Consider the following 21,144-nt stretch of genomic DNA (forward strand, 5'->3'; position numbering starts at 1 on the left):
TGCCCAGAATCTTTATGAGTCGGATCCAGGACCAGACGCAGAAGGTTCTGACCATAATGTAGACCCTCATTCCCAAACTGTAACTCCTGTTGGTGGAGACAATGAGGAAGACGATGATAAGACTCAAATACCTGATTGGAGCGACAACTTTAGTTTTTTGTCAGGGCAGGAACAGGTTGGCTCTGAGGACGACGGGTGTGATAACGCACAGGGTGATGATGATGAGGTCGGAGATCCCACTTACTGTCAACCCACAGTCAGCCAAGAGATGAGGTCAGCAGAGGAGGTGGAGGAAGATGCTAGTGACGACGAGGTCAGGTTGCGCCTTCCTGGACAGAGACGTAGTACTGGAAGCACGTCAACAACTGCATCCTCAAACACAACTCTGCCTCTCACCACAAGTCGTGGTGGCTCTTCAGGTCGCATGGGTGCTAAGCCTTGCATAGCCTGGGCATTTTTTCAGATCGATAAAGATGACCCAACTCGTGTTATCTGTAACATTTGTCAGCAAAAGCTAAGTAGAGGCCAAAAAATACATAGTTTGAGTACTTCATGCATGAACCGGCACATGGACATGAAGCATAAGTTGCAGTGGGAAGCTCAGTGTGCTACAATGCGGCCTAGCCAGCCGGGCAAACCACCGTCTGTCATATCTTGTGCATCCGCGGCCTCTTCATCCTCTGTGACTGGGGGGACAGCAGTCACACCTGTTTTGGGGCGCAGACCTGCCACCTCTTTACCCGCAACAGCCAGCGTGATTGGCAGGTCATCATTTTCTTTGGAGGTGGTAATACCAGCTGGTGTTTAGCGCTGTCCGACATCGATAGCACCACCTTTGGATCAAGGCAACCTAACATGTCCGCCTGCATCTTCCTCACAGACCGGCAGTTTGCCGGGGACACCCTTATCAACCCCGTCTAAGCACAATAGCCAGCCCTCGGTCCCTCAGATGTGGACAAGTAAAAGACCATTTCCTCCTAGCCATGAGAAAGCTAAGAGGTTGAATTTCACCATCTGCAAGCTCTTGGCTACAGAAATGCTGCCTTTCCACCTGGTGGACATAGAGGATTTTCGAGACCTTATGTCCGTCGCAGTGCCCCAGTACCAGATGCCCAGTCGGCACTACTTCTCAAAGAAAGGTGTGCCTGCACTCCACCAGCATGTCGCACACAACATCACCGCTTCTTTGAGAAACTCTGTGTGTGACAGGGTGCATTTCACCACAGACACTTGGACGAGTAGGCATGGACAGGGGCGTTACATGTCGCTGACTGGGCACTGGGTAACTATGGTGACAGCAGGACAAGGGGCTGCTGTCCAAGTCTTGCCGTCCCCACGAGTTGTGCGTCAATCCTCTTTATGTCAAAGTTCCTCCACTGCTTCTGCCTCCTCAACCTCCTCTCGGTCTTCCACCTGCACCCAAAGCCTGTCTGGTCATGCCACAAGCTTTCTAACTGCGCAGAAGGGATCCTGCACACCTCCTTACTATGCTGGCAGTAGGGCTCAACGTCATCAGGCGGTTTTTACATTGAAATGTCTGGGAAATGTGAGTCACACAGCTGAGGAGTTGTGGTCAGCTCTGGAGAACCAATTTCATGAATGGTTGTCTCCACTGGACCTGAAACCAGGGAAGGCCGTGTGCGACAATGCTGCAAACCTGGGTGCGGCCCTTCGCCGGGGCAATGTCACACACGTGCCTTGTATGGCTCACGTGTTGAACCTGGTTGTCCAGCAATTTTTAGCCCACTATCCCAGACTAGATGGCCTTCTGCAGAGGGCACGGTCGCTGTGTGCTCACTTCCGCCGTTCGCATCCCGCAGCTCAGCGACTTACATCTCTACAGAAGTCGTTGGGCCTGCCACTTCACCGGCTAAAATGCGATGTGCCTACCCGGTGGAATTCAACTCTGCACATGTTGCAGCGACTGTGGCAGCACCGACAAGCCCTGGTGCAATACGTTCTGACGTATAGCCTGGGCCAACGAGATTCAGAGGTGGGGCAAATCACGCTGGAGGAGTGGTCTCAGATCAGGGACCTATGCACCCTTCTGCACAGTTTTGAAATGGCGACGAAGATGTTTAGTGCTGACGATGCCATTATCAGCATGACTATTCCGGTGATTTACATGCTGGAGCACATGTTAAACAGAATTCGGAGTCAGGTGGTGGCACAAGAGGAGGTGGAGGAAGTAGAGGAGGAGGAGTTGTATGCGGAAGGGCTAACATCTGCAAGGTCCAGAAGGTCGGCAGCACCAAGGCGGCAGGCATGTGAGGGTGGGGGAGATGGTTTTACCAGGGCGCATGGTAGCAGCCAAACTAGTGAGGAAGGTGCAGGAGCCCAGGAAGAAGTGGAGGACGAACTGATGGAAGACTCATCAGATGAGGGAGACCTTGATCACATTTCTGTTGTGCGAGGTTGGGGGGAGAGGACAGAGGAAGGAAGCATGATTGTTACCTCACCACCAACACAACAGGGACTTGGTGCTCCTGGATGCGCAACACACATGAGTGCCTTCTTGCTGCACTACCTGCAACATGACCCTCGAATTGTGAGAATTAGAAATAATCCTGACTACTGGGTTGCCACACTGTTAGATCCCCGGTACAAAAGTAAATTTGCAGAAATTATTCCTGCCATAGAAAGGGATGCACGCATGCAGGAGTATCAGCAGAGACTGTTGCAGAATCTTACATGTGCTTTTCCACAAAATACCAGTGGTGCACGTAGTGAATCTCACAGTTCCAACTTGCCAACCGTGGGACCGTCAAGTGTTCAGCACTCAAACCGTAACAGAACCACAGTATCTGCTGGTAACATCAATTTTGCGGAATCATTTCACCACTTTTTTAGCCCATCCTTTGCAAGGCCACAGGAGACAAGAAGTCTGACACATAGTCAACGCCTAGAGACGATGGTACAGGAGTATCTCCAAGTAAACATTGAAGCCACGACTGTGTCACTGGACCCTTGCTCTTTTTGGGCTTCCAATCTGGATAAATGGCCGGAGCTAGCCACTTACGCCTTGGAGATCTTGTCATGCCCCGCAGCCAGCGTTCTGTCTGAACGTGTGTTCAGCGCTGCTGGTGGTGTGCTGACAGATAAGCGCACGCGGCTCTCCACTGATAATGTAGACAGACTCACGTTCATAAAGATGAACAAATCATGGATCCGAAACGACTTTTCTACCCCTGTGTCATCCTGGGGAGAGTAAAAGCTTGATGATTGGTTAAAATCACCCTACCAAACGTTTTAAGCTTTCAAATTACTAATCATGTTTATCTGTATCTTGACTGGAAAATAATTTGGGCTTTGTAGCAGTGTGCAGCACTGATCCTATTAGGCCATCTATAATAAGCTCCACCAGATTTAAAATTAAAAATAATTTTTAGCTGCATCTAGCCCGGAAAATAATTTTGGGGCTCCGAGATGCGAAAGACACATAAGTGCCTTCTTGCTGCACTACCTGCAGCATGACCCTCATATTGTCAGAATTCGAAGTAATCATGACTACTGGGTTGCCACACTCTTAGATCCCCTAAACTTTTCGATCAACCTTTTCATTTTAATAAAGACCAAAAAATGGTCATTTTTGAAATTATAAGCATTAGCACGTTGTTAGAAACTGAAATCAAACAGTTTTCAACTCAAAACTTTATTCTAGGTGATGTTACATTTTCACATAGGACCCCTTGTTCGAAAGGAGCTTCTGAACTCTCTCGTCCATTGAATTTGTCAGGTTTTGGATGGTTTCTGCTTCAATTGTTTTGCATGAGGACAGAATACCCTCCCAGAGCTGTTGCTTAGATGTGAACTGCCTCCCGCCATCATAGACACTCCTTTTAATGATGCTCCAAAGGTTCTGAATGGGGTAGAGGTCAGGGGAGCATGGGGGTCACACCATAAGTTTGTCCCCTTTTATGCCCATATCAGCCAGAGATGCAGATGTTTTATGTGCAGCATGAGATGGTGCATTATCATGCAGAAAAATGATCTTGCTGTGAAATACACGGTTCTTCTTCTTGAACCATGGCAGGAAGTGCTGTTTGAGAAAATCCACATACATTATGGAGTTCATCTTTAGCGCCTTCAGGGATCCTAAAGGGGCCGACAATCTCTCTCCCCATGATTCCAGCCCAAAACATTACTCCACCTCCTCCTTGTTGGCGCTGTAGCCGTGTTTGCGTGGGGTGTCCATCAACCAGCCATCCTCCACTCCATCCATCTGGACCATCGAGCACTGCACGGCACTCATCCGTGAACAAAACAGTTTTGAAATCAGTCTTCATGTAATGTTTGGCCCACTGGAGCCGTTTCTGCTTGTGTGAAGTGGATAGAGGAGGTCGACAGGATGGCGTATGCACAGCTGCAAACTTCTGAAGGACCCTGCATCTTGTTGTTCGGGGGACGTTGGAGGCACAAGCAGCTTCAAAAACTTGTCTGCTGCTATGACAAGGCTTTTTTGCCGCTGCTCTTTCAACCTGACGTAATTGCCTGTAGGAAAGAGTCCTCAATTTGCCCTTATCAGCACGCACACGTGTGTACTGTGAATCAGCTACATACTTCTTGATTGCCAAGACACTTCATCCTGATCATCGCACAATGTTGATTGTAGTCATGCCTTGACCTAAACACTCCACAATTTGTTGCTTCTCAGCAGCCGACACATCCTTTTTCTTTCCCATTTTGGCAGAAAATGTAGGCTGCTTAATAATGTGAGAGAGCCTTCTTAAGTAGTCTTGCCTTTCATTGGACACACCTGCCAAACTAATTAGCACAGGTGTCTGCAATTGCTTACAGTGATATAAAGAGCCCTGACACACATCACCATCAATGAGTTTAACTGACAAACAAACAAATTCTTCCCTTATCACTCCTAAACACTTTTTGCATAATAATTTGGAACGCGGTGTACATGTGCTTTTCCACAAAACACCAGCGGTTCACGTAGTGAATCTTACAGTTCTAACTTGCCAACCGTGGTCTGTATGGAATTGTTCAATAAAGGGCCCAAAATTAAGATAACATAGATGGGACAGGTCTCTATGAATAGGAATTCCTAAGTATTTGATACCCTGTGAGGGCCAGGCAAAGGGAAAGTTGGACTGGATGGAATCCTATATGGATTTGGGGAGGGAGACATCGAGGGCCTCAGACTTCGCTGCATTGATTTTAAAATTTTACCATGTAACAAAGTGATCTATTTCAGCCATAACAGCATGGATGGATATATGTGATTGAGTGATATATACTAGGACATCATCAGCAAATAGAGAGCACTTGTACTCGGTGCCTCCCACCTCAATCCACCTAATATTGGGGTTATGGCGAATTGTTGAGAGCAGGTGCTCCGTCACTAGGATGTATAAGAGAGGGGACAGAGGACATCCCTGCCTTGTCCCATTGGTGATTGTGAAAGGTGATGAAAATGTTCTGACGCACCCCCTGGGCCTTGGGACACCCGGAGCCGGACCCTTTTTGGTGGATGCTGGTGGTTGTAGTCTTCGTGGCGGCGACCCAGTTCCGTGGCTCAGGGCGGTCAAACCAGTGGCGGAACTATTTATGTGGTTTTGATGTTTAAATGTCCGACTACGCCACCCGTGGATTGCGGTCAGAGTGAACCGCCGCTACAGGGCAGACCGCTGAGGCTGGTGTTGTGGGTGCAGCAGAGCGTAGCATAACTCCCCACGGGAGGAGTATAGCCTCAGGGCAGTGTATGCGGAGGATGGGGGTGATGGTGCAGGGCAGCAGCAGTAACGACACGGAGTCAGTGATGCAGTCCAGGGCCTTTACTCACAGTTCTTATTATCCAGACCACGTCTGCAGGTAACGGCTGCCCACGTCGTACTGTGCTCACCAGGTGAGGGGCTCAGACAACTCCCAGATAACTTTGGAGCACTTCACAGGACCCCCTTTGTGTGTCCTTTGTCTGGCCTTTCTTACCAACACTTCTGTCCGGCTGCCTCGGGCCTCCTCTTGGTAAACTTGGCGCCAGTTTCCCTGACCCTATGTGGTGCCTTCCTAGCGGGTGTAGCGAGGGGCTGCGCCACATAAAATGTCAGAGCCTCCGGTTTCTAGCTGAGGGTCGTTTCCTGCCTCCACTAGTTCGGGGACCGGTCTCCCCCTTTGGCCTGACCCCTCCACTCAGGTGGATTCGGGCGTGCGGTGGCGACTCGCCCGTCCGCACCCCTGGGATCCCTTCATTCCTCGTTCCTGGAGCATTCTCCACTCCTCTTCCTTCCTTCTCCCTCTTCCAGGCCTGGGCCTCTGTTACTAGGCCCGTCTCCGGAGCAGAGCTCATGCAGAGCCCCTGCTCCCTGCCACTTCTGCTCAGACTTCTCTGCACTGAACTAAGATGGTGCCCACCTTTTATACTCCCTTCTCAATGCACCCAGGAACTGCTTCCTCCCTGCTCCTGCACTACAGGGTTCCCCTTCCTCAGTGTTCCCTCCCCCCACTCCAGCCAGGGACAGGGACTGTCGTGCCCATCTCAGGGGCATATTGGTCGCCCTGCCCCACGGCAATGTGGTGTAATGCATGCAGGTGTCGGGTCCTGATCCACACTCCATCCTTACCTGAGAGTGAGATATCACACCTCTGGGTGAGGTGCAATACGTCTGTAGCAACCGAGCCCTCAGGGTGCTACAGTTCCATTTATCTTCAGCCTAGGTGACGTATTGCGATACAGGGCCGTGATTTTGGCTATAAAAGGGTCCCCTAGACCCCTACCCCAAGCTTTTTAAGAGAATCATATATGGCGTGCCAGGAGACTCTATGGAATGCTTTCTCAGCATCCAACGAGAGTATCTAATTACAAATTTTTAACTGCATCTAGCCCAGGAAATACTTTGTGCCTAGTAGCAGTGTCTGCTAGTCAGCGGATTATCCCGGCTGTTAAGCAAGCTACACCACCTGTAGTTTAGACACTTAATTTTTTCAAAGGAAATGCTTCGGGACCATGGGATACTCAGTGAAGAGCATCAGGAGGCACCCCAAGGCATAGGGGCTGGGACTGGCAGTAGGATGCCTTGCGGTGGACAGCCGAGCTCGATCCTTATAAAAGCTTTTTAACTGCAGCAGCTTTAGTGGACGCTACTGGAGCTGGAATTACGCGGCTGCTGGCATGAGACTTGCCCTCCAATAGATCCTTGTAAATGGATTTAAAGTGTATTCATTCAAATTAGAGAGACAATTTAAATGAAAAAGCTTAGAGCTGCCTCCACCACAGGGGGGCTCGCTCGACCCACCAGCGGACAGGCACCAGTATTGGGAGAGGGGGGCTGGCCATCAGGGTTCACCGCGGCTCTGGCACAAACCCGGCGACACGGAGGTGGCACGGGCAGGAGCGGACTGGCCGTGTCGGCTTCTCACTTTTTGGATTTTAGAAGGGCATGACATGCCTATATCTGTGTCTCCCCCTCCTTTTACTCCTCCACCTCTTTTATTTTCGCATGACTATATGTACTTGTCACTTTTCCATGTGTTAGTTGTGTCTTCTGAGCAGTTTGTCAGCTTTTGGACACCTTTGAAGGTGTTTTCTATGTGTTTCTATGTGTTTTTGTTTGCCTGCCATTGGTTTTAACGGTGTTCGAAGGTGTTCGACGAACAGTTCGACGAACCGAACCGAACTCGAACACTACGGGGGTGGCTCAACACTACTCATCATCGTCCACTTCTTGTGACAAATTGCCAGCGTCGACTTCCTGTGGCCGTGGCTGTTTAAATATTTGGGCATCGCTACATGGGATCTCCTCTTCCACCACTTCAAGCGGAGCAGGCGAGGGGCTCAAATATGGAAATGGACCAGTGAACAGCTCTTCAGAGTGTCCAAGTGTGGGATCAGTTGCTGTCTGACGACACTCGGCATGGTGGGAGGAAGGAGCATCAGGGTGAGGAGGAGTATGCAGTCGAGACTCACGGCTACTAAAACTTGACCGTGTGGAAGACAGACCGGAGGTGGTGGTGCCCAGGTAACTGGAAGTATTATCTGCTATTCAATTAATAACCTGTTCACACTGATCAGTTCGCAATACTGGTGTTGTTCTGTGCTTCCCTAGTAATTCTGTCAAGAAGTGGGAGCGAGAAGATGTGGCTGTTGGTTGTGGCACATTTTCACCTTGGCCACAGCCCCATCCTCTACACGCACCATCACCAGAACATCCATTTCCACATCCCTTGCCACGTGCCTTGCCCATTGTAAATTAAGTAAAATAGCTTACACTCGCACTATCAATGGAAAAAGGGTAATAAAAAGGAGATTAGAACTGTGGAAGAGGAAAACCACAGTTCTATTTCTCTACACCAGACTCTTTTAAACAGATATATAGGTGTCTGAACAGTCAGGGTGACACTATTACAGTTTTTTTTACGGCAAAAAATGCCAAAAGCAGGATAATACAGAGATTTGACCCGTGGAACTGAAAAACCACAGTTCTATTTCTCTGGCCTTCACCAGACTCTTTTAAACAGATATATTGGTGTCTGAACAGTCACAGACACACTAAATTTTTTTTTTGGGGGGGGAATTACCAAAAGGTTAATAAGAGGCTTATTTGTACAGTCTGAGTATGGAAAAAAAATACAGGATTTAGATGAAAAAAAAAAGGATTTTTCCTGACCCCTGAGACCGGGGAATAAGTCTAGCAATTTGACCAACAGGAGCACACAGGACTGTAATGCAGCGTTTGCTGGTATAACCACTACGTCTCCTATACAGCCTGCCTGCCTGCCTGATATCTGGGTTGGATATTAGTCCTGAGACGGACTGTTTGTTTGATTTGGCAGGCTTTAGAGACCCTACACTACCTATTTCGCACTATATATCTCTCCCTAACTCAGCAGCACTGACCCTACACTGTCTGATCCAGAGCGACTGTGTCCAAGATGGCGGCGCCTGGTTTTAAATACTCGAGGTGACGCTGTGCGGCCAGCCAATCACTGTAATGCCCACAAACAACATGGCTGCGGCATTCCAGTGACTGGCTGGCAATCCCTGCATGTTCATTGGCTCTGTAAAGAGCGCCAAACGTGCAGGGCGAAGACCCGAGCTCCCGCCCGAGTAACCCGGAAATGCTAGGTGCTCGCGGAACATTCCGAGTAGTGAGATGCTCGGGCAAGTACCGAGCAGTGTCGAGCATGTTCGCTCAACACTAATCATCAACTCTTCAACTTATCATCATTTATTGAGTTGATAAGTCTTCCACATCAGCATTCTATCGGCACTAGAGGTTCAGGAGCTTTCCTCTCCTACAATCCCAGTATGTACTGGTCCCCCCTTTGTCTAATAGACTGATAGCTTAGAGCTAAAAGCCTGCGTCTTTGTTATACCTAATGTATGCGATTTGACATTCAGGAGAGCAGGAGCTGAGAGGCAAAGACCCATCTCCTCTTTCTGTAGAGAGAAAAAGACCCACCACCACTTTCTGTAGAACGATAAGGACCCACCACCACTTTCTGTCGAATGATAAGGACCCACCTTCTCTACAGGAAGTAGGGCCGGGTCTTTGTCTCTCTACATGAAGACCCACCCCTACTTCCTGTAGAGAGACAAAGACCCACCACTCCCTGCAGACAAAGACCCGCCCTGTTTCTGTAGAAAGACAAAACCCACCCCCACTTCCTATAGAGAGATAAAGACTCACTTCACTACCTGTGGCGAGACAAAGATCCAATCCATTTCCTGTAGGGACAAAGACCCACTCTCACTTCCCAAAGAGACAAACACCTCTCATTATTTCCTGTAGAAAGACATAAACCACCCCCACTTCCTGTAGAGAGACAAAATCCACTCCCACTTCCTATAGATGCAAATACCTCTTACCACTTCCTTAAAAAGACATAACCCACCCACACTTCCCACCATTTCTTGCAACAAGATAAAGACCCACCTCTATTACATAGTATGAAGCATGTAAGGGACTATGACATATTCAACAGCAAACTAAAAATTGTAAACCCCAATGTAACTGCAGCATATAAATTATATTGCACCCAGCAATGTCTACACACTGGAAGGCAGAGGCGTAACTTAAAGGTCTTGGGCCTCAATGCAAAACAAGTACAAGGGATTAAAAGTGAACATTTTGATGGAAGCTAAAGTGGAAATTTGGTCTGCAATGGGACATACAGTAAGATGGGGAACCATTTGCTTATTAGCCCCTTAGAGGCTAGAACAACTTTTTTACTTTTCCTCTTTGCATTCCGACACTCATAACCTTTTAAGTTTAGTTCTCCCTAACTATATGAGTTGTACTTACATTTATTTTTCATAAGACTAGATGGTGTAATTTTTTTCCTACAGATCGTTATGGTCATGACCATACCAATTATGTATAAAGTATAGTTTTTATTATTCTAAGACTTATTGAATTTAATTTTGAGACAAACAATATGTGGTCAGGAGCGGAGCGCTAGGTAGCAATGAGACTCTCAGAGAGGAGATGTTATACAGACCTACCTGTTTATTACACAATCACTACGCATTTCGACAGCGGCCTGCTGTCTTCCTCAGGTGGGTTTTGAGGAAGACAGCAGGCCGCTGTCGAAACGCGTAGTAATTGTGTAATAAACAGGTCTGTATAACTTCTCCTCTATGAGAGTCTCCTTGCTACCTAGCGCTCTGTTCCAGACCACAAATTGTTTGTTCCAAATTTGCCTTTCCCAACCTTGGGATTGTGGCCAGAGCTGTTTGGAGCTGTTAGTGAGCTCTCAAGAGCCTTCCAGGACTTTAAATGACGTTATCCGGTGATGAGGATGTCAGGTGATCGGGACTCCATACCACGTGACCTCACCAGGAAGGAGGACGGGGCAGCGGTCCTGCAACAGCCTGAAGCCCCTCAATATCGTGCCATTGCCGGTGTTGTGCAAGGGTGCACAACCCCACCAGGTGAGCGTATAATCCCCCACCTCACAACACATTTCCCCACTAGACCACCAGGTACATCTCAGGGTGTGCCTATCTGTTTTTTTGTATTACATGTTATTGAATTTAATGACATGCATTTGTCTGTGTTTTTTTTTTGTTTTTTCTGTAAATCCCACAGAAGGATTTTTAATTTTTTTTTTATTATTATTACTTTTTAACCATAACGTGACACATATGTATATATAATATGAAATGGGAAGTATAGTCAGACAGCCTTGGGGTCCCTCAATGGTCCGTTGGGCCATCTGTTCATACTAGGTATGGTACTCAATCACATCATAGGGCTCCTTGTGTCATCCAAGTCAAGTGACCGTCAAAGGTTCCTCTGAACTCCACCATTACAGCAGAGTACTGGCTGTGTACTATAGTTATTGCCTGGCTACTGATCGCACATGATACAAATTTAAAGTCCACCACTGGTTTCTTTTTTATTGGTAACAGAACGAGACCTCATAAATAGAAGTGCGCAGTCTATTATAATGACCCTTGACTTGTAATCAACATGTTTCTTCTTTCCAGACTTCACTACTGTAAGGCTTTTTGGATTGAGAAAAATGTTTTGCTGACTTTGCTTCCTCCTCCAGAGATTACATCATACGTAGCAGCAGATTGAGATGGAGGGAAGCCAGACAAGTCGAACTGGCCTTTTTACAGCAACCGTGATTACTTGCTGACTCTGCAGACACTCCTCATTGGGCTCGAAAAATCCTAAGATGGGCACAGCAATGACTTCCAAACGTATTTATCATGTCTGCACTGAGCTCCTGAGGACTCAGAGGACAACCAGAGAATGTGTCTATTCACAAACGTTCTTTGTCTAAGTTTGAAAGAAAAGTTACTTGATGTTCAATGGTCACAACTGGAGCTGAATTCTTAATTTTGCTGGTTTCCTGTTGGGACATCAGAAGACACAAAGGGGTATTCACAAAGGTGGGAGTCCCTACAGCAAACAAGATTAATAGAGCCCTTTGCATGCATGGCAGGAGGATTTGTTGCTTGTTTGCCCACTATCTCCTATATATAATCGTAGGGTTAATTCCTTGCAAGCTGGCTTTCTTATATTGTATCGGCTATAAAGAGGGAAAAATTGCATGGCTTTTCACCACTCAGCAAAAATAAGGCTACAGGCTACCGGTTTGCTACTTAATCCCTTGGACAGACAATTATGTAATATGAAATTAGCTAAACTGTTAGTGGAGCATGATCCATGGGTGCTTTGTGCTGTGGGATGTAGGCATGGCCCAGTCTAATGGCTTGGACTTGAGGTGCCACACAACCGGGGAGTCTATGTCTGACTGCATGGTGCTGTCAGTTGCAAACAGGTCTCTGCTGTGACTCTCGCGTGGAGCCACATCCTATTTAACTCCCATAGCAGCTTGCTGTAAGCTACCAGTTATAAAGCGTTACTTACTCTTTTCCGTGTCTTTGTAAGGTCCCATAACCTGTATCTCCTGGTTATTAGTTCCAGACCGTGGCTCATATTTCTGACTACACAACTGTCTTATGATTCTGTCCCTGATCTTAACCAGGGGCGTATCTGGAGGGAAAAACGAGCAGGGCATTTGAACAGCCAGCAGAGGGGTGCCGTTGATGTCTGATGTGTCTCCCCAGAGGCTGCATTTTGCCGCCCCCCAGAGACCAATGATTTATTGTAATTAATGGGGGGAGGGAAATTTAAGGAGACATGACAAGCAAGACGGACACAAGATTGGTGCAAAAACAGAATATGGAGTGGGGGTGTGGGGATTGGTGCGGAGTTAGGGGGGATTTGTGCAGACAAAGTATGAGGAGCGTGAATGGCGTGGACACAGTATGAGGTGTGAGGGGGGAATTGGTGAGACACAGTATAAGGGAGGAAGTGGTGCGGACATAGCATGAGGAGGTGGGGGGATTGATGTGAACACAATATAAGGAGCGAGGGGGACGAGACAGAATGGCAGTATGGGGAGCGAGGGGGACCTGTGGGGAGATAGTATGGGGAATATGGAATATGTGAGGAAAGAGTATGAAGAGTGGGGGGGTAGGGAATGGATGCGGAAACAGTATTGGGAATGAGGATGTATGAGGAGACAGAGTGGAGAGTGAGAGAGGAAATGTGCGAGGAGACAGTATGAAGAGGGAAGGGGAAATTTGTGAAGAGACTATTGAGGGGACTAGTGTGAGTAGACAGTATTGGGGAGAAAAACGTGAGAGGGCATAGAATAGAGAAGTACTGAGTAGTGTGGGGGCAGTGTAGAGAGGGGGTAGCATGCTAGGGCAGTGTTAGGGCACAATATGTAGGGGACAGTTTGCCGAGGAAGGGAGTATGATGAGGTGGTGCAGTATAGCGACTGGACAGTATAGATGGGACATAGCATGAGGGACAGTATGAAGAGGGGGCCCAGTATGGAAAGGAGGGGACAGTGTGGGGGGCATGAACAATAAGAGGCACAGAGTGGAGTCATATTTTGTGCTGGGAGCACCATGAGGGGCTATTATTTATTCATGGACACTGCGTAGGGCAGATATTTTTATTCAGGAGCATTATAATCAAGCTGCTATTTTTAATGACAATGGGTGTTGGGATGTGCTGCATAAGACTGGAGAAGATGGTAGTGTGCAGAGATGAGCTGTGGATGTGAAAAGTCCAAATCCGAAACACGTTGCAGTAACTTTAATAGAGGAATCGCTTTTCTGAATTTCACCGCTTGTACAGTAATTCCCTACATTGGTGGGCGGTAGTGCCCAGCAAGTTGGTCATTTTTGCATTAAACGTGCATTCAAAGACTCCATCCGACAGCTGGATTTTGATAGGACCATAGGCTGCAACACCCCATTGCCTTACAGTTGTCCTGCAGCACGACAGCATCAAGTGAGCAGTTCTGTAATTTCAGTTTCTCCTAAATTTCCTTATTTTGGTGATGCCCTATTTACACCTGCTGTATACTTTATGGTATCGAACTAGAATTTTGGTCATTAGTTAGATAATCGTTGGCCTGTGGCCAATAGTCGGAAATGAGCATTCTCATGAATCGGCCCTTGTAAAATGGGTCTTCATATATTAGGAAAGCTTCAGATTGCTCGGCCATCAGGTCCATGTCATACACCCGTAAGGCTTGCCCTATTAAAAAAAATGCATAATTATGGTCACTGCCCTGTATCCTAAAGATTACATATGACATGCTTAAACTGCCGGTTATTGGAGACATCCCACGGTCGTAGGCAACCTATAGATCCAATGGAGGTAAAACACTCATCATTTTCTGATTGTAATCCTGCATTTTTCCTGCAAAGGGGAGAGAATAGCTAATGTTATTTTTTGCTCTTCACTGGAGGCTGCAAACAGTAAACGACGGGAGGGCGTAAATGAAAGAGCAATCTCAAAATAGGCTTCTAAAATGCATTCTGGGCAAAGTAAAGAGCCAGAGAACATGGAGCGGTGAAACCTCAGCTTCACAGCGAGCAGAACAGTCACCACTGATGAGGAGACGCGTTTCTTAGCTGCTAATGCAACACTTGAATAGTTTCCACAAATACTTCCACATGTCATGTTTGCTGTCATTTATAGAGTAACTGAGCGTGGAGAATATCAGACCGGGGCTATGCTGCTACAGCAGAGTGCCAAAGTAAAGAAACACTGACACAGATGTGTCTTCCTTACCTTTTCCTCTTGGCTCAACATATCCCAAGACGAGTGATTCGAGATGATCAGCTTTGGAAAAAAAACATGATTTTGTGGTACTCTGTCGAGAGATATTTATGTCATATGTGTCTACATATTTTGATGTGAATTGTCTAGGGTTTTGTCAGCATTTTGTGAGAATATATTGAATTTTAATTAGAAGAAAAGGTATTCTTTCCCGGAAAGTCGGGGTGGACTCATCTGTACACTGTGTCTGAACAGGCAGAGCATGAAACAGGGATCCTCTGTTGGTGCTCTTTAAATTCCCATTTCTCTAGTCCATGAACCTCGTAACACAAAGTATCAATTGTACGTCTTCCTTAAATTAAAGTGAATCTGTCAGTAAGATCACCCCTTCTATGCAACCCATATGGGCATGCAAGTCATAGAAAGTTGAATAAAATGATACCTTGATATCTGAGATGCGATGTCTTTTTCCAGAGACATCCACGTTTTTCTGCTAAGATCTATGGGCCGAATATAGATCTGCCTGGGAATCTCCACCTTTCTTATTTTAAGTGAAGGGGAGAGTTACCAGTTTGAGACATGTAATGGCTGACAGCTTGCTCTCATAATCCCCCACAGCTCTACAGTGAGATCAAAGCTAACAGGTACATCAGAGCTAAAAAAAAAAGTACAGCTAAAGTAAACTTTGGCTCTTTACAAACACATTTGCAGCAGTAGTTGTTCTCTCATACTATTGTCAGTATTGCTGTACTGTCCCCCACTTCTCTGCAGTGAGATCAAAGCTAACGTATAGCAGAGCTTAAGAAAGTACAGCTGAAGTAAACTTTGGCTCATTACAAACACATTTGCAGCAGTAGTTGTTCTCTCATATTATTGTCAGTTTTGCTGTTCTGTCCCCCACTGCTCTGCTGTGAGATCAAAGCTATCGTATAGCAGAGCTTAAAAAAGTAGAGCTGAATTAAACTTTGGCTCATTACAAACACATTTGCAGCAGTAGTTGTTCTCTCATATTATTGTCAGTTTTGCTGTTCTGTTCTTCCCCTACACTGGTTGACTGTGAGATGAAGCTGAAGCACTATAAGAGGACAACTTCAAATATGTTTGTTATGTTTGTAACAAGACAAGGTTCAACTCTGCTGTACTTTGTTGGTTATAATCAGGCACATCTTTGCAGCAGAGCTGACAGCACTGTAAGAGGTCAACTGCAGATGTGCTTCTAATGAAACAAAGTTCGCTTTTGTTGTACTGTGTTTGCTCCGCTGTACTGTGTTCGATCTGATCTCACTGCAGAGCTGTGTGTGATTATGGGAGCAAAGTGTCATGTCACACTGGTAATGCCCCATTTCATGTAAAATAAGCTCTGGAGTCAGATTTTCAGGCAGATCTATGTCCGGCCCATAGGTCTTAACAGATCATTTGCATATAAGAAAAATGTGGATTACTCTAAAATAAGACATTAGATGCAGATGTCAAGGTAACATTTTATTCAAGTTTCTATGATCTGCATGCCCATATAGACGGCTTAGGAAGCTTGATTCAACTGACAGATTCCCCTTAAAGAGATGTTTCCATCTGGACAACCTGTACTCAGCTGATATGTGCAGTCCGATCCATGGGCAGCATGTATCAGTCACTGGTTGCATGAACTGCACCAGGTATGTTTGACTCTGAAATGCATTTTCAGAGAAAAACATACTTTAAGAGCTGCGTAGGAGACTAGTCGGACAGGCGGGTCCACGGAGGTGTCTTTCTCCCACTCCTCTGAAGTGACAGGTTTCCTCCTTTACATGCATGCAGGGAGAGACCTGTCACTCAAGGGACCGAAACTGATCTGTAGACTAGTAAGACAGGTGGGTCCCCAGCGGCTACTCCCAGTCTTTTACCAGTGACTGCCAGATCTCTCCCCATACACACATGCAGTGGGAGATCCATCACTCAATGGGAGCAGGTGGCAAAAAGCCATTGGGGCCTAACCTGTCCAACTGGTCACCCATGTGGCTTTTAAATTGTGCTTTTCTTTAAAACGCCGCAACACTTTAGAATCAAATATACATGACTGAAATCATTCAGCCAGTGCGTGATACATACGGCCTGTGGTTTCGGGCAGCATGTATCAGCTATCAGCTTCCTTTTAAGGCTTTTGAACCCAACACTCATATTGGTGGAAAAAATTGCAAGTAGTATAAATGGATGAGCGGTCATGTATTACCAGGTCATCCATAATGGAAGGCATCTGAGGAGGAGACCCCTCTAAAATGTCCAAATTTCTATGGTAGAGTTTAACAAAATAATTTACAGGACCTCAGTCCAACGGCCACGTTGATAATCGGTGGAGGAGCTCTACAAACTTCTTCTACCTGCTACTACTACTGGGCACCTCTTTTGATTACTAAGCCCCAGCAATGTCATGACTATGTTGTCAGGGGTGTGGTCCAGCTGCCATGGAGAACTGATGTGACCTCCAGATGTTTTGCTCAACTCTACTGTATTGCACTCACATATTAGTTGCAATAATGTCATAAGACTATGAGCAAATGTAATCACAATCTGGTGGCGAGACAACTGACTGCAGCCCCCTTTGTGCTGTCTGCAAAACAGGACCAAAAATGGTCATCTCCACCCATCTATAAGCCTATAGTCATAGAATCATAGAATGTTAGAGTTGGAAGGGACCTCCGGGGTCCTCGTGTCCAACCCCCTGCTCAATGCAGGATTCACTAAACCATCTCCGACAGATATCTGTCCAGCCTCTGACAGAAGACTTCCATTGAAGGAGAACTCACCACCTCTCGTGGTAGCCTGTTCCTCTCATTGATCACCCTCACTCTCAAAAGTTTTTTCTAATATCTAATCTGTATCTTCTCCCTTTCAGTTTCATCCCATTGCTTCATGTATTTCGATGTGCAAATGAGGATAAGGATGATCCCTCTACACAATGACATCCCTTGAGATATTTATAGACAGCTATTAAGTCTCCTCTTAACCTTCTTTTTTTCAAACTAAACATTCCCTGATCCTCTAACCTTTCCTCGTAGGACATAGTTTGCAGTCTGCTCACCATCCTGGTCGCTCTTCTCTGAACTTGTTCCTAAGTTCTAAGTATTTATACCTAGAACTCCTAAATTGTAGGCATTTCCAAGACAATTTGTAATGGAAAAAGCGTGATATTTAATATGAATAACTTTCTAAAGCTAAACTAATAAAAGTCAAGTGTTGATTGGTTTCTGTTAGTGTTGAGCGAACATGCTCGACACTGCTTGGTACTCGCCCGAGCATCACGCTACTCGGGATGTTCGGCGAGCACCAAGCATTTCCGGGTTACTCGGGCGGGAGCTCGGGTCTCCGCCCTGCATGTTTGGCGCTCTTTACAGAGCCAATGAACATGCAGGGATTGCCAGCCAGTCACTGGAATACCGCAGCCATGTTGGTTGTGGGCATTACAGTGATTAGCTGGCCGCACAGCGTCACCTCGAGTATTTAAAACCGGGCGCCGCCATCTTGGACACAGTCGCTCCGGATCAAACAGTGTAGGGACAGCGCTGCTGATTTAGGGAGAGATATAAACTGTGAAATAGTTAGTGTAGGGACTGTAAAGGCTGCCAGATCAAACAAACAGTCCTTCTCAGGACTAATATCCATCCCAGATATCAGGCAGGCAGGCTGTATAGGATACGCAGTGGTTATACCAGCAAACGCTGCATTACAGTCCTGTGTGCTGTTCCTGTTGCTGAAATTGCTGGACTTAGCTCCAGGTCTCAGAGGACAGGAAAAATCCTTTTTTTTTCATCTAAATCCTCTTTTTTTTTTCCTCCTTCACACTATACAAATACCCGTCTTATTAACCTTTTGGTGTGTCCCCCCCCCCAAAAAAAAGCGTGTCTCTGATTTTTCAGACACAAATATATCTGTTGAAAATAGTCAGGTGTAGGCTAGAGAAACAGAAGTGTTGTTTTGCACTTCCACGGTTCAAACCTCTGTATTATCCACTTTTGGGCCATTTGTATCTAAAAAAAAACAGTTTGAGTGTGTCGCTCACTGTTCAGCCGCAATTATATCTATTTAAAAAAGTCTGGTATACCCCAGTAAACAATAACTGTGGTTTTGCCATCCCACGGTAAAAAATCTCTATTATTCAGGTTTTGGTATATTTTCCGTAAAGAAAAACAGTAGTGTCTCCTGACTGTTGTGACACAAAAGTATATCTGTTGAAAATAGTCTGGTGTAGGCCCGACAAATCCCAGTGTGGTTTTGCAGTTCCACGGGTCAAATCTCTGTACTATCCAGTTTTAGGACTTTGGTATCTAAAAAACACAGTTTGAGTGTGTCGCTCACTGTTCAGCCGCAATTATATCTATTTAAAAAAGTCTGGAATACCCGAGTAAACAATAACTGTGGTTTTTACCAACCCACGGTAAAAAATCTCTATTATTCAGGTTTTGGTATATTTTCCGTAAAGAAAAACAGTAGTGACTCCTGACTGTTGTGACACAAAAATATATCTGTTGAAAATAGTCTGGTGTAGGCTCGACAAATCCCAGTGTGGTTTTGCAGTTCCATGGGTCAAATCTCTGTACAATCCAGTTTTGGGCCTTTGGTATCTTAAAAAAACACAGTTTGAGTGTGTCGCTCACTGTTCAGCCACAATTCTCTCTATTTAAAAAAGTCTGGTATACCCCAGTAAACATTAACTGTGGCTTTGCCATCCCACGGTAAAAAAATCTCTATTATTCAGGTTTTGGTATATTTTCCGTAAAGAAAAACAGTAGTGTCTCTTGACTGTTGTGACAAAAAAATATATCTGTTGAAAATAGTCTGGTGTAGGCCCGACAAATCCCAGTGTGGTTTTGCAGTTCCACGGGTTAAATCTCTGTACTATCCAGTTTTGGGCCTTTGGTATCTAAAAAAACACAGTTTGAGTGTGTCGCTCACTGTTCAGCCGCAATTATATCTATTTAAAAAAGTCTGGTATATCCCAGTAAACAATAACTGTGGTTTTTGCCATCCCACGGTAAAAAATCTCTATTATTCAGGTTTTGGTATATTTTCCGCAAAGAAAAACAGTAGTGTCTCCTGACTGTTGTGACACAAAAATATATCTGTTGAAAATAGTCAGGTGCAGGACCGACAAATCCCAGTGTGGTTTTGCAGTTCCACGGGTCAAATCTCTGTACTATCCAGTTTTGGGCCTTTGGTATCTAAAGAAACACAATTTGAGTGTGTCGCTCACTGTTCAGCCGCAATTATATCTATTTAAAAAAGTCTGGTATACCCCAGTAAACAATAACTGTGGTTTTGCCATCCCACGGTAAAAAATCTCTATTATTCAGGTTTTGGTATATTTTCCGTAAAGAAAAACAGTAGTGTCTCCTGACTGTTGTGACACAAAAATATATCTGTTGAAAATAGTCTGGTGTAGGCCCGACAAATCCCAGTGTGGTTTTGCAGTTCCACGGGTCAAATCTCTGTACTATCCAGTTTTGGGCCTTTGGTATCTTAAAAAACACAGTTTGAGTGTGTCGCTCACTGTTCAGCCGCAATTATATCTATTTAAAAAAGTCTGGTATACCCGAGTAAACAATAACTGTGGTTTTTGCCAACCCACGGTAAAAAATCTCTATTATTCAGGTTTTGGTATATTTTCCGTAAAGAAAAACAGTAGTGTCTCCTGACTGTTGTGACACAAAAATATATCTGTTGAAAATAGTCTGGTGTAGGCCCGACAAATCCCAGTGTGGTTTTGCAGTTCCACGGGTCAAATCTCTGTACTATCCAGTTTTGGGCCTTTGGTATCTAAAAAAACAAAGTTTGAGTGTGTCGCTCACTGTTCAGCCGCAATTATATCTATTTAAAAAAGTCTGGCATACCCCAGTAAACAATAACTGTGGTTTTTGCCATCCCACGGCAAAAAATCTCTATTATTCAGGTTTTGGTATATTTTCCGTAAAGAAAAACAGTAGTGTCTCCTGACTGTTGTGACTCAAAAATATATCTGTTGAAAATAGTCTGGTGTAGGCCCGACAAATCCCAGTGTGGTTTTGCAGCTCCGCGGGTCAAATCTCTGTACTATCCAGCTTTGGGCCTTTGGTATCTAAAAAAACACAGTTTGAGTGTGTCGCTCACTGTTCAGCCGCAATTATATCTATTTAAAAAAGTCTGGTATACCCCAGTAAACAATAACTGTGGTTTTGCCATCCCACGGTAAAAAATCTCTATTATTCAGGTATTGGTATATTTTCCGTAAATAAAAACAGTAGTGTCTTTTGACTGTTGTGACACAAAAATATATCTGTTGAAAATAGTCTGGTGTAGGCCCAACAAATCCCAGTGTGGTTTTGCAGTTACATGGGTCAAATCTCTGTACTATCCAGTTTTGGGCCTTTGGTATCTAAAAAAACACAGTTTGAGTGTGTCGCTCACTGTTCAGCCGCAATTATATCTATTTAAAAAAGTCTGGCATACCCCAGTAAACAATAACTGTGGTTTTTGCAATCCCACGGCAAAAAATCTCTATTATTCAGGTTTTGGTATATTTTCCGTAAAGAAAAACAATAGTGTCTCCTGACTGTTGTGACACAAAAATATATCTGTTGAAAAT

Source organism: Phyllobates terribilis, unplaced genomic scaffold, assembly GCF_046119375.1.
Source record: "Phyllobates terribilis strain yellow unplaced genomic scaffold, ASM4611937v1 Scaffold_12__6_contigs__length_324123572, whole genome shotgun sequence".
NCBI classification, from domain to species: domain Eukaryota; kingdom Metazoa; phylum Chordata; class Amphibia; order Anura; family Dendrobatidae; genus Phyllobates; species Phyllobates terribilis.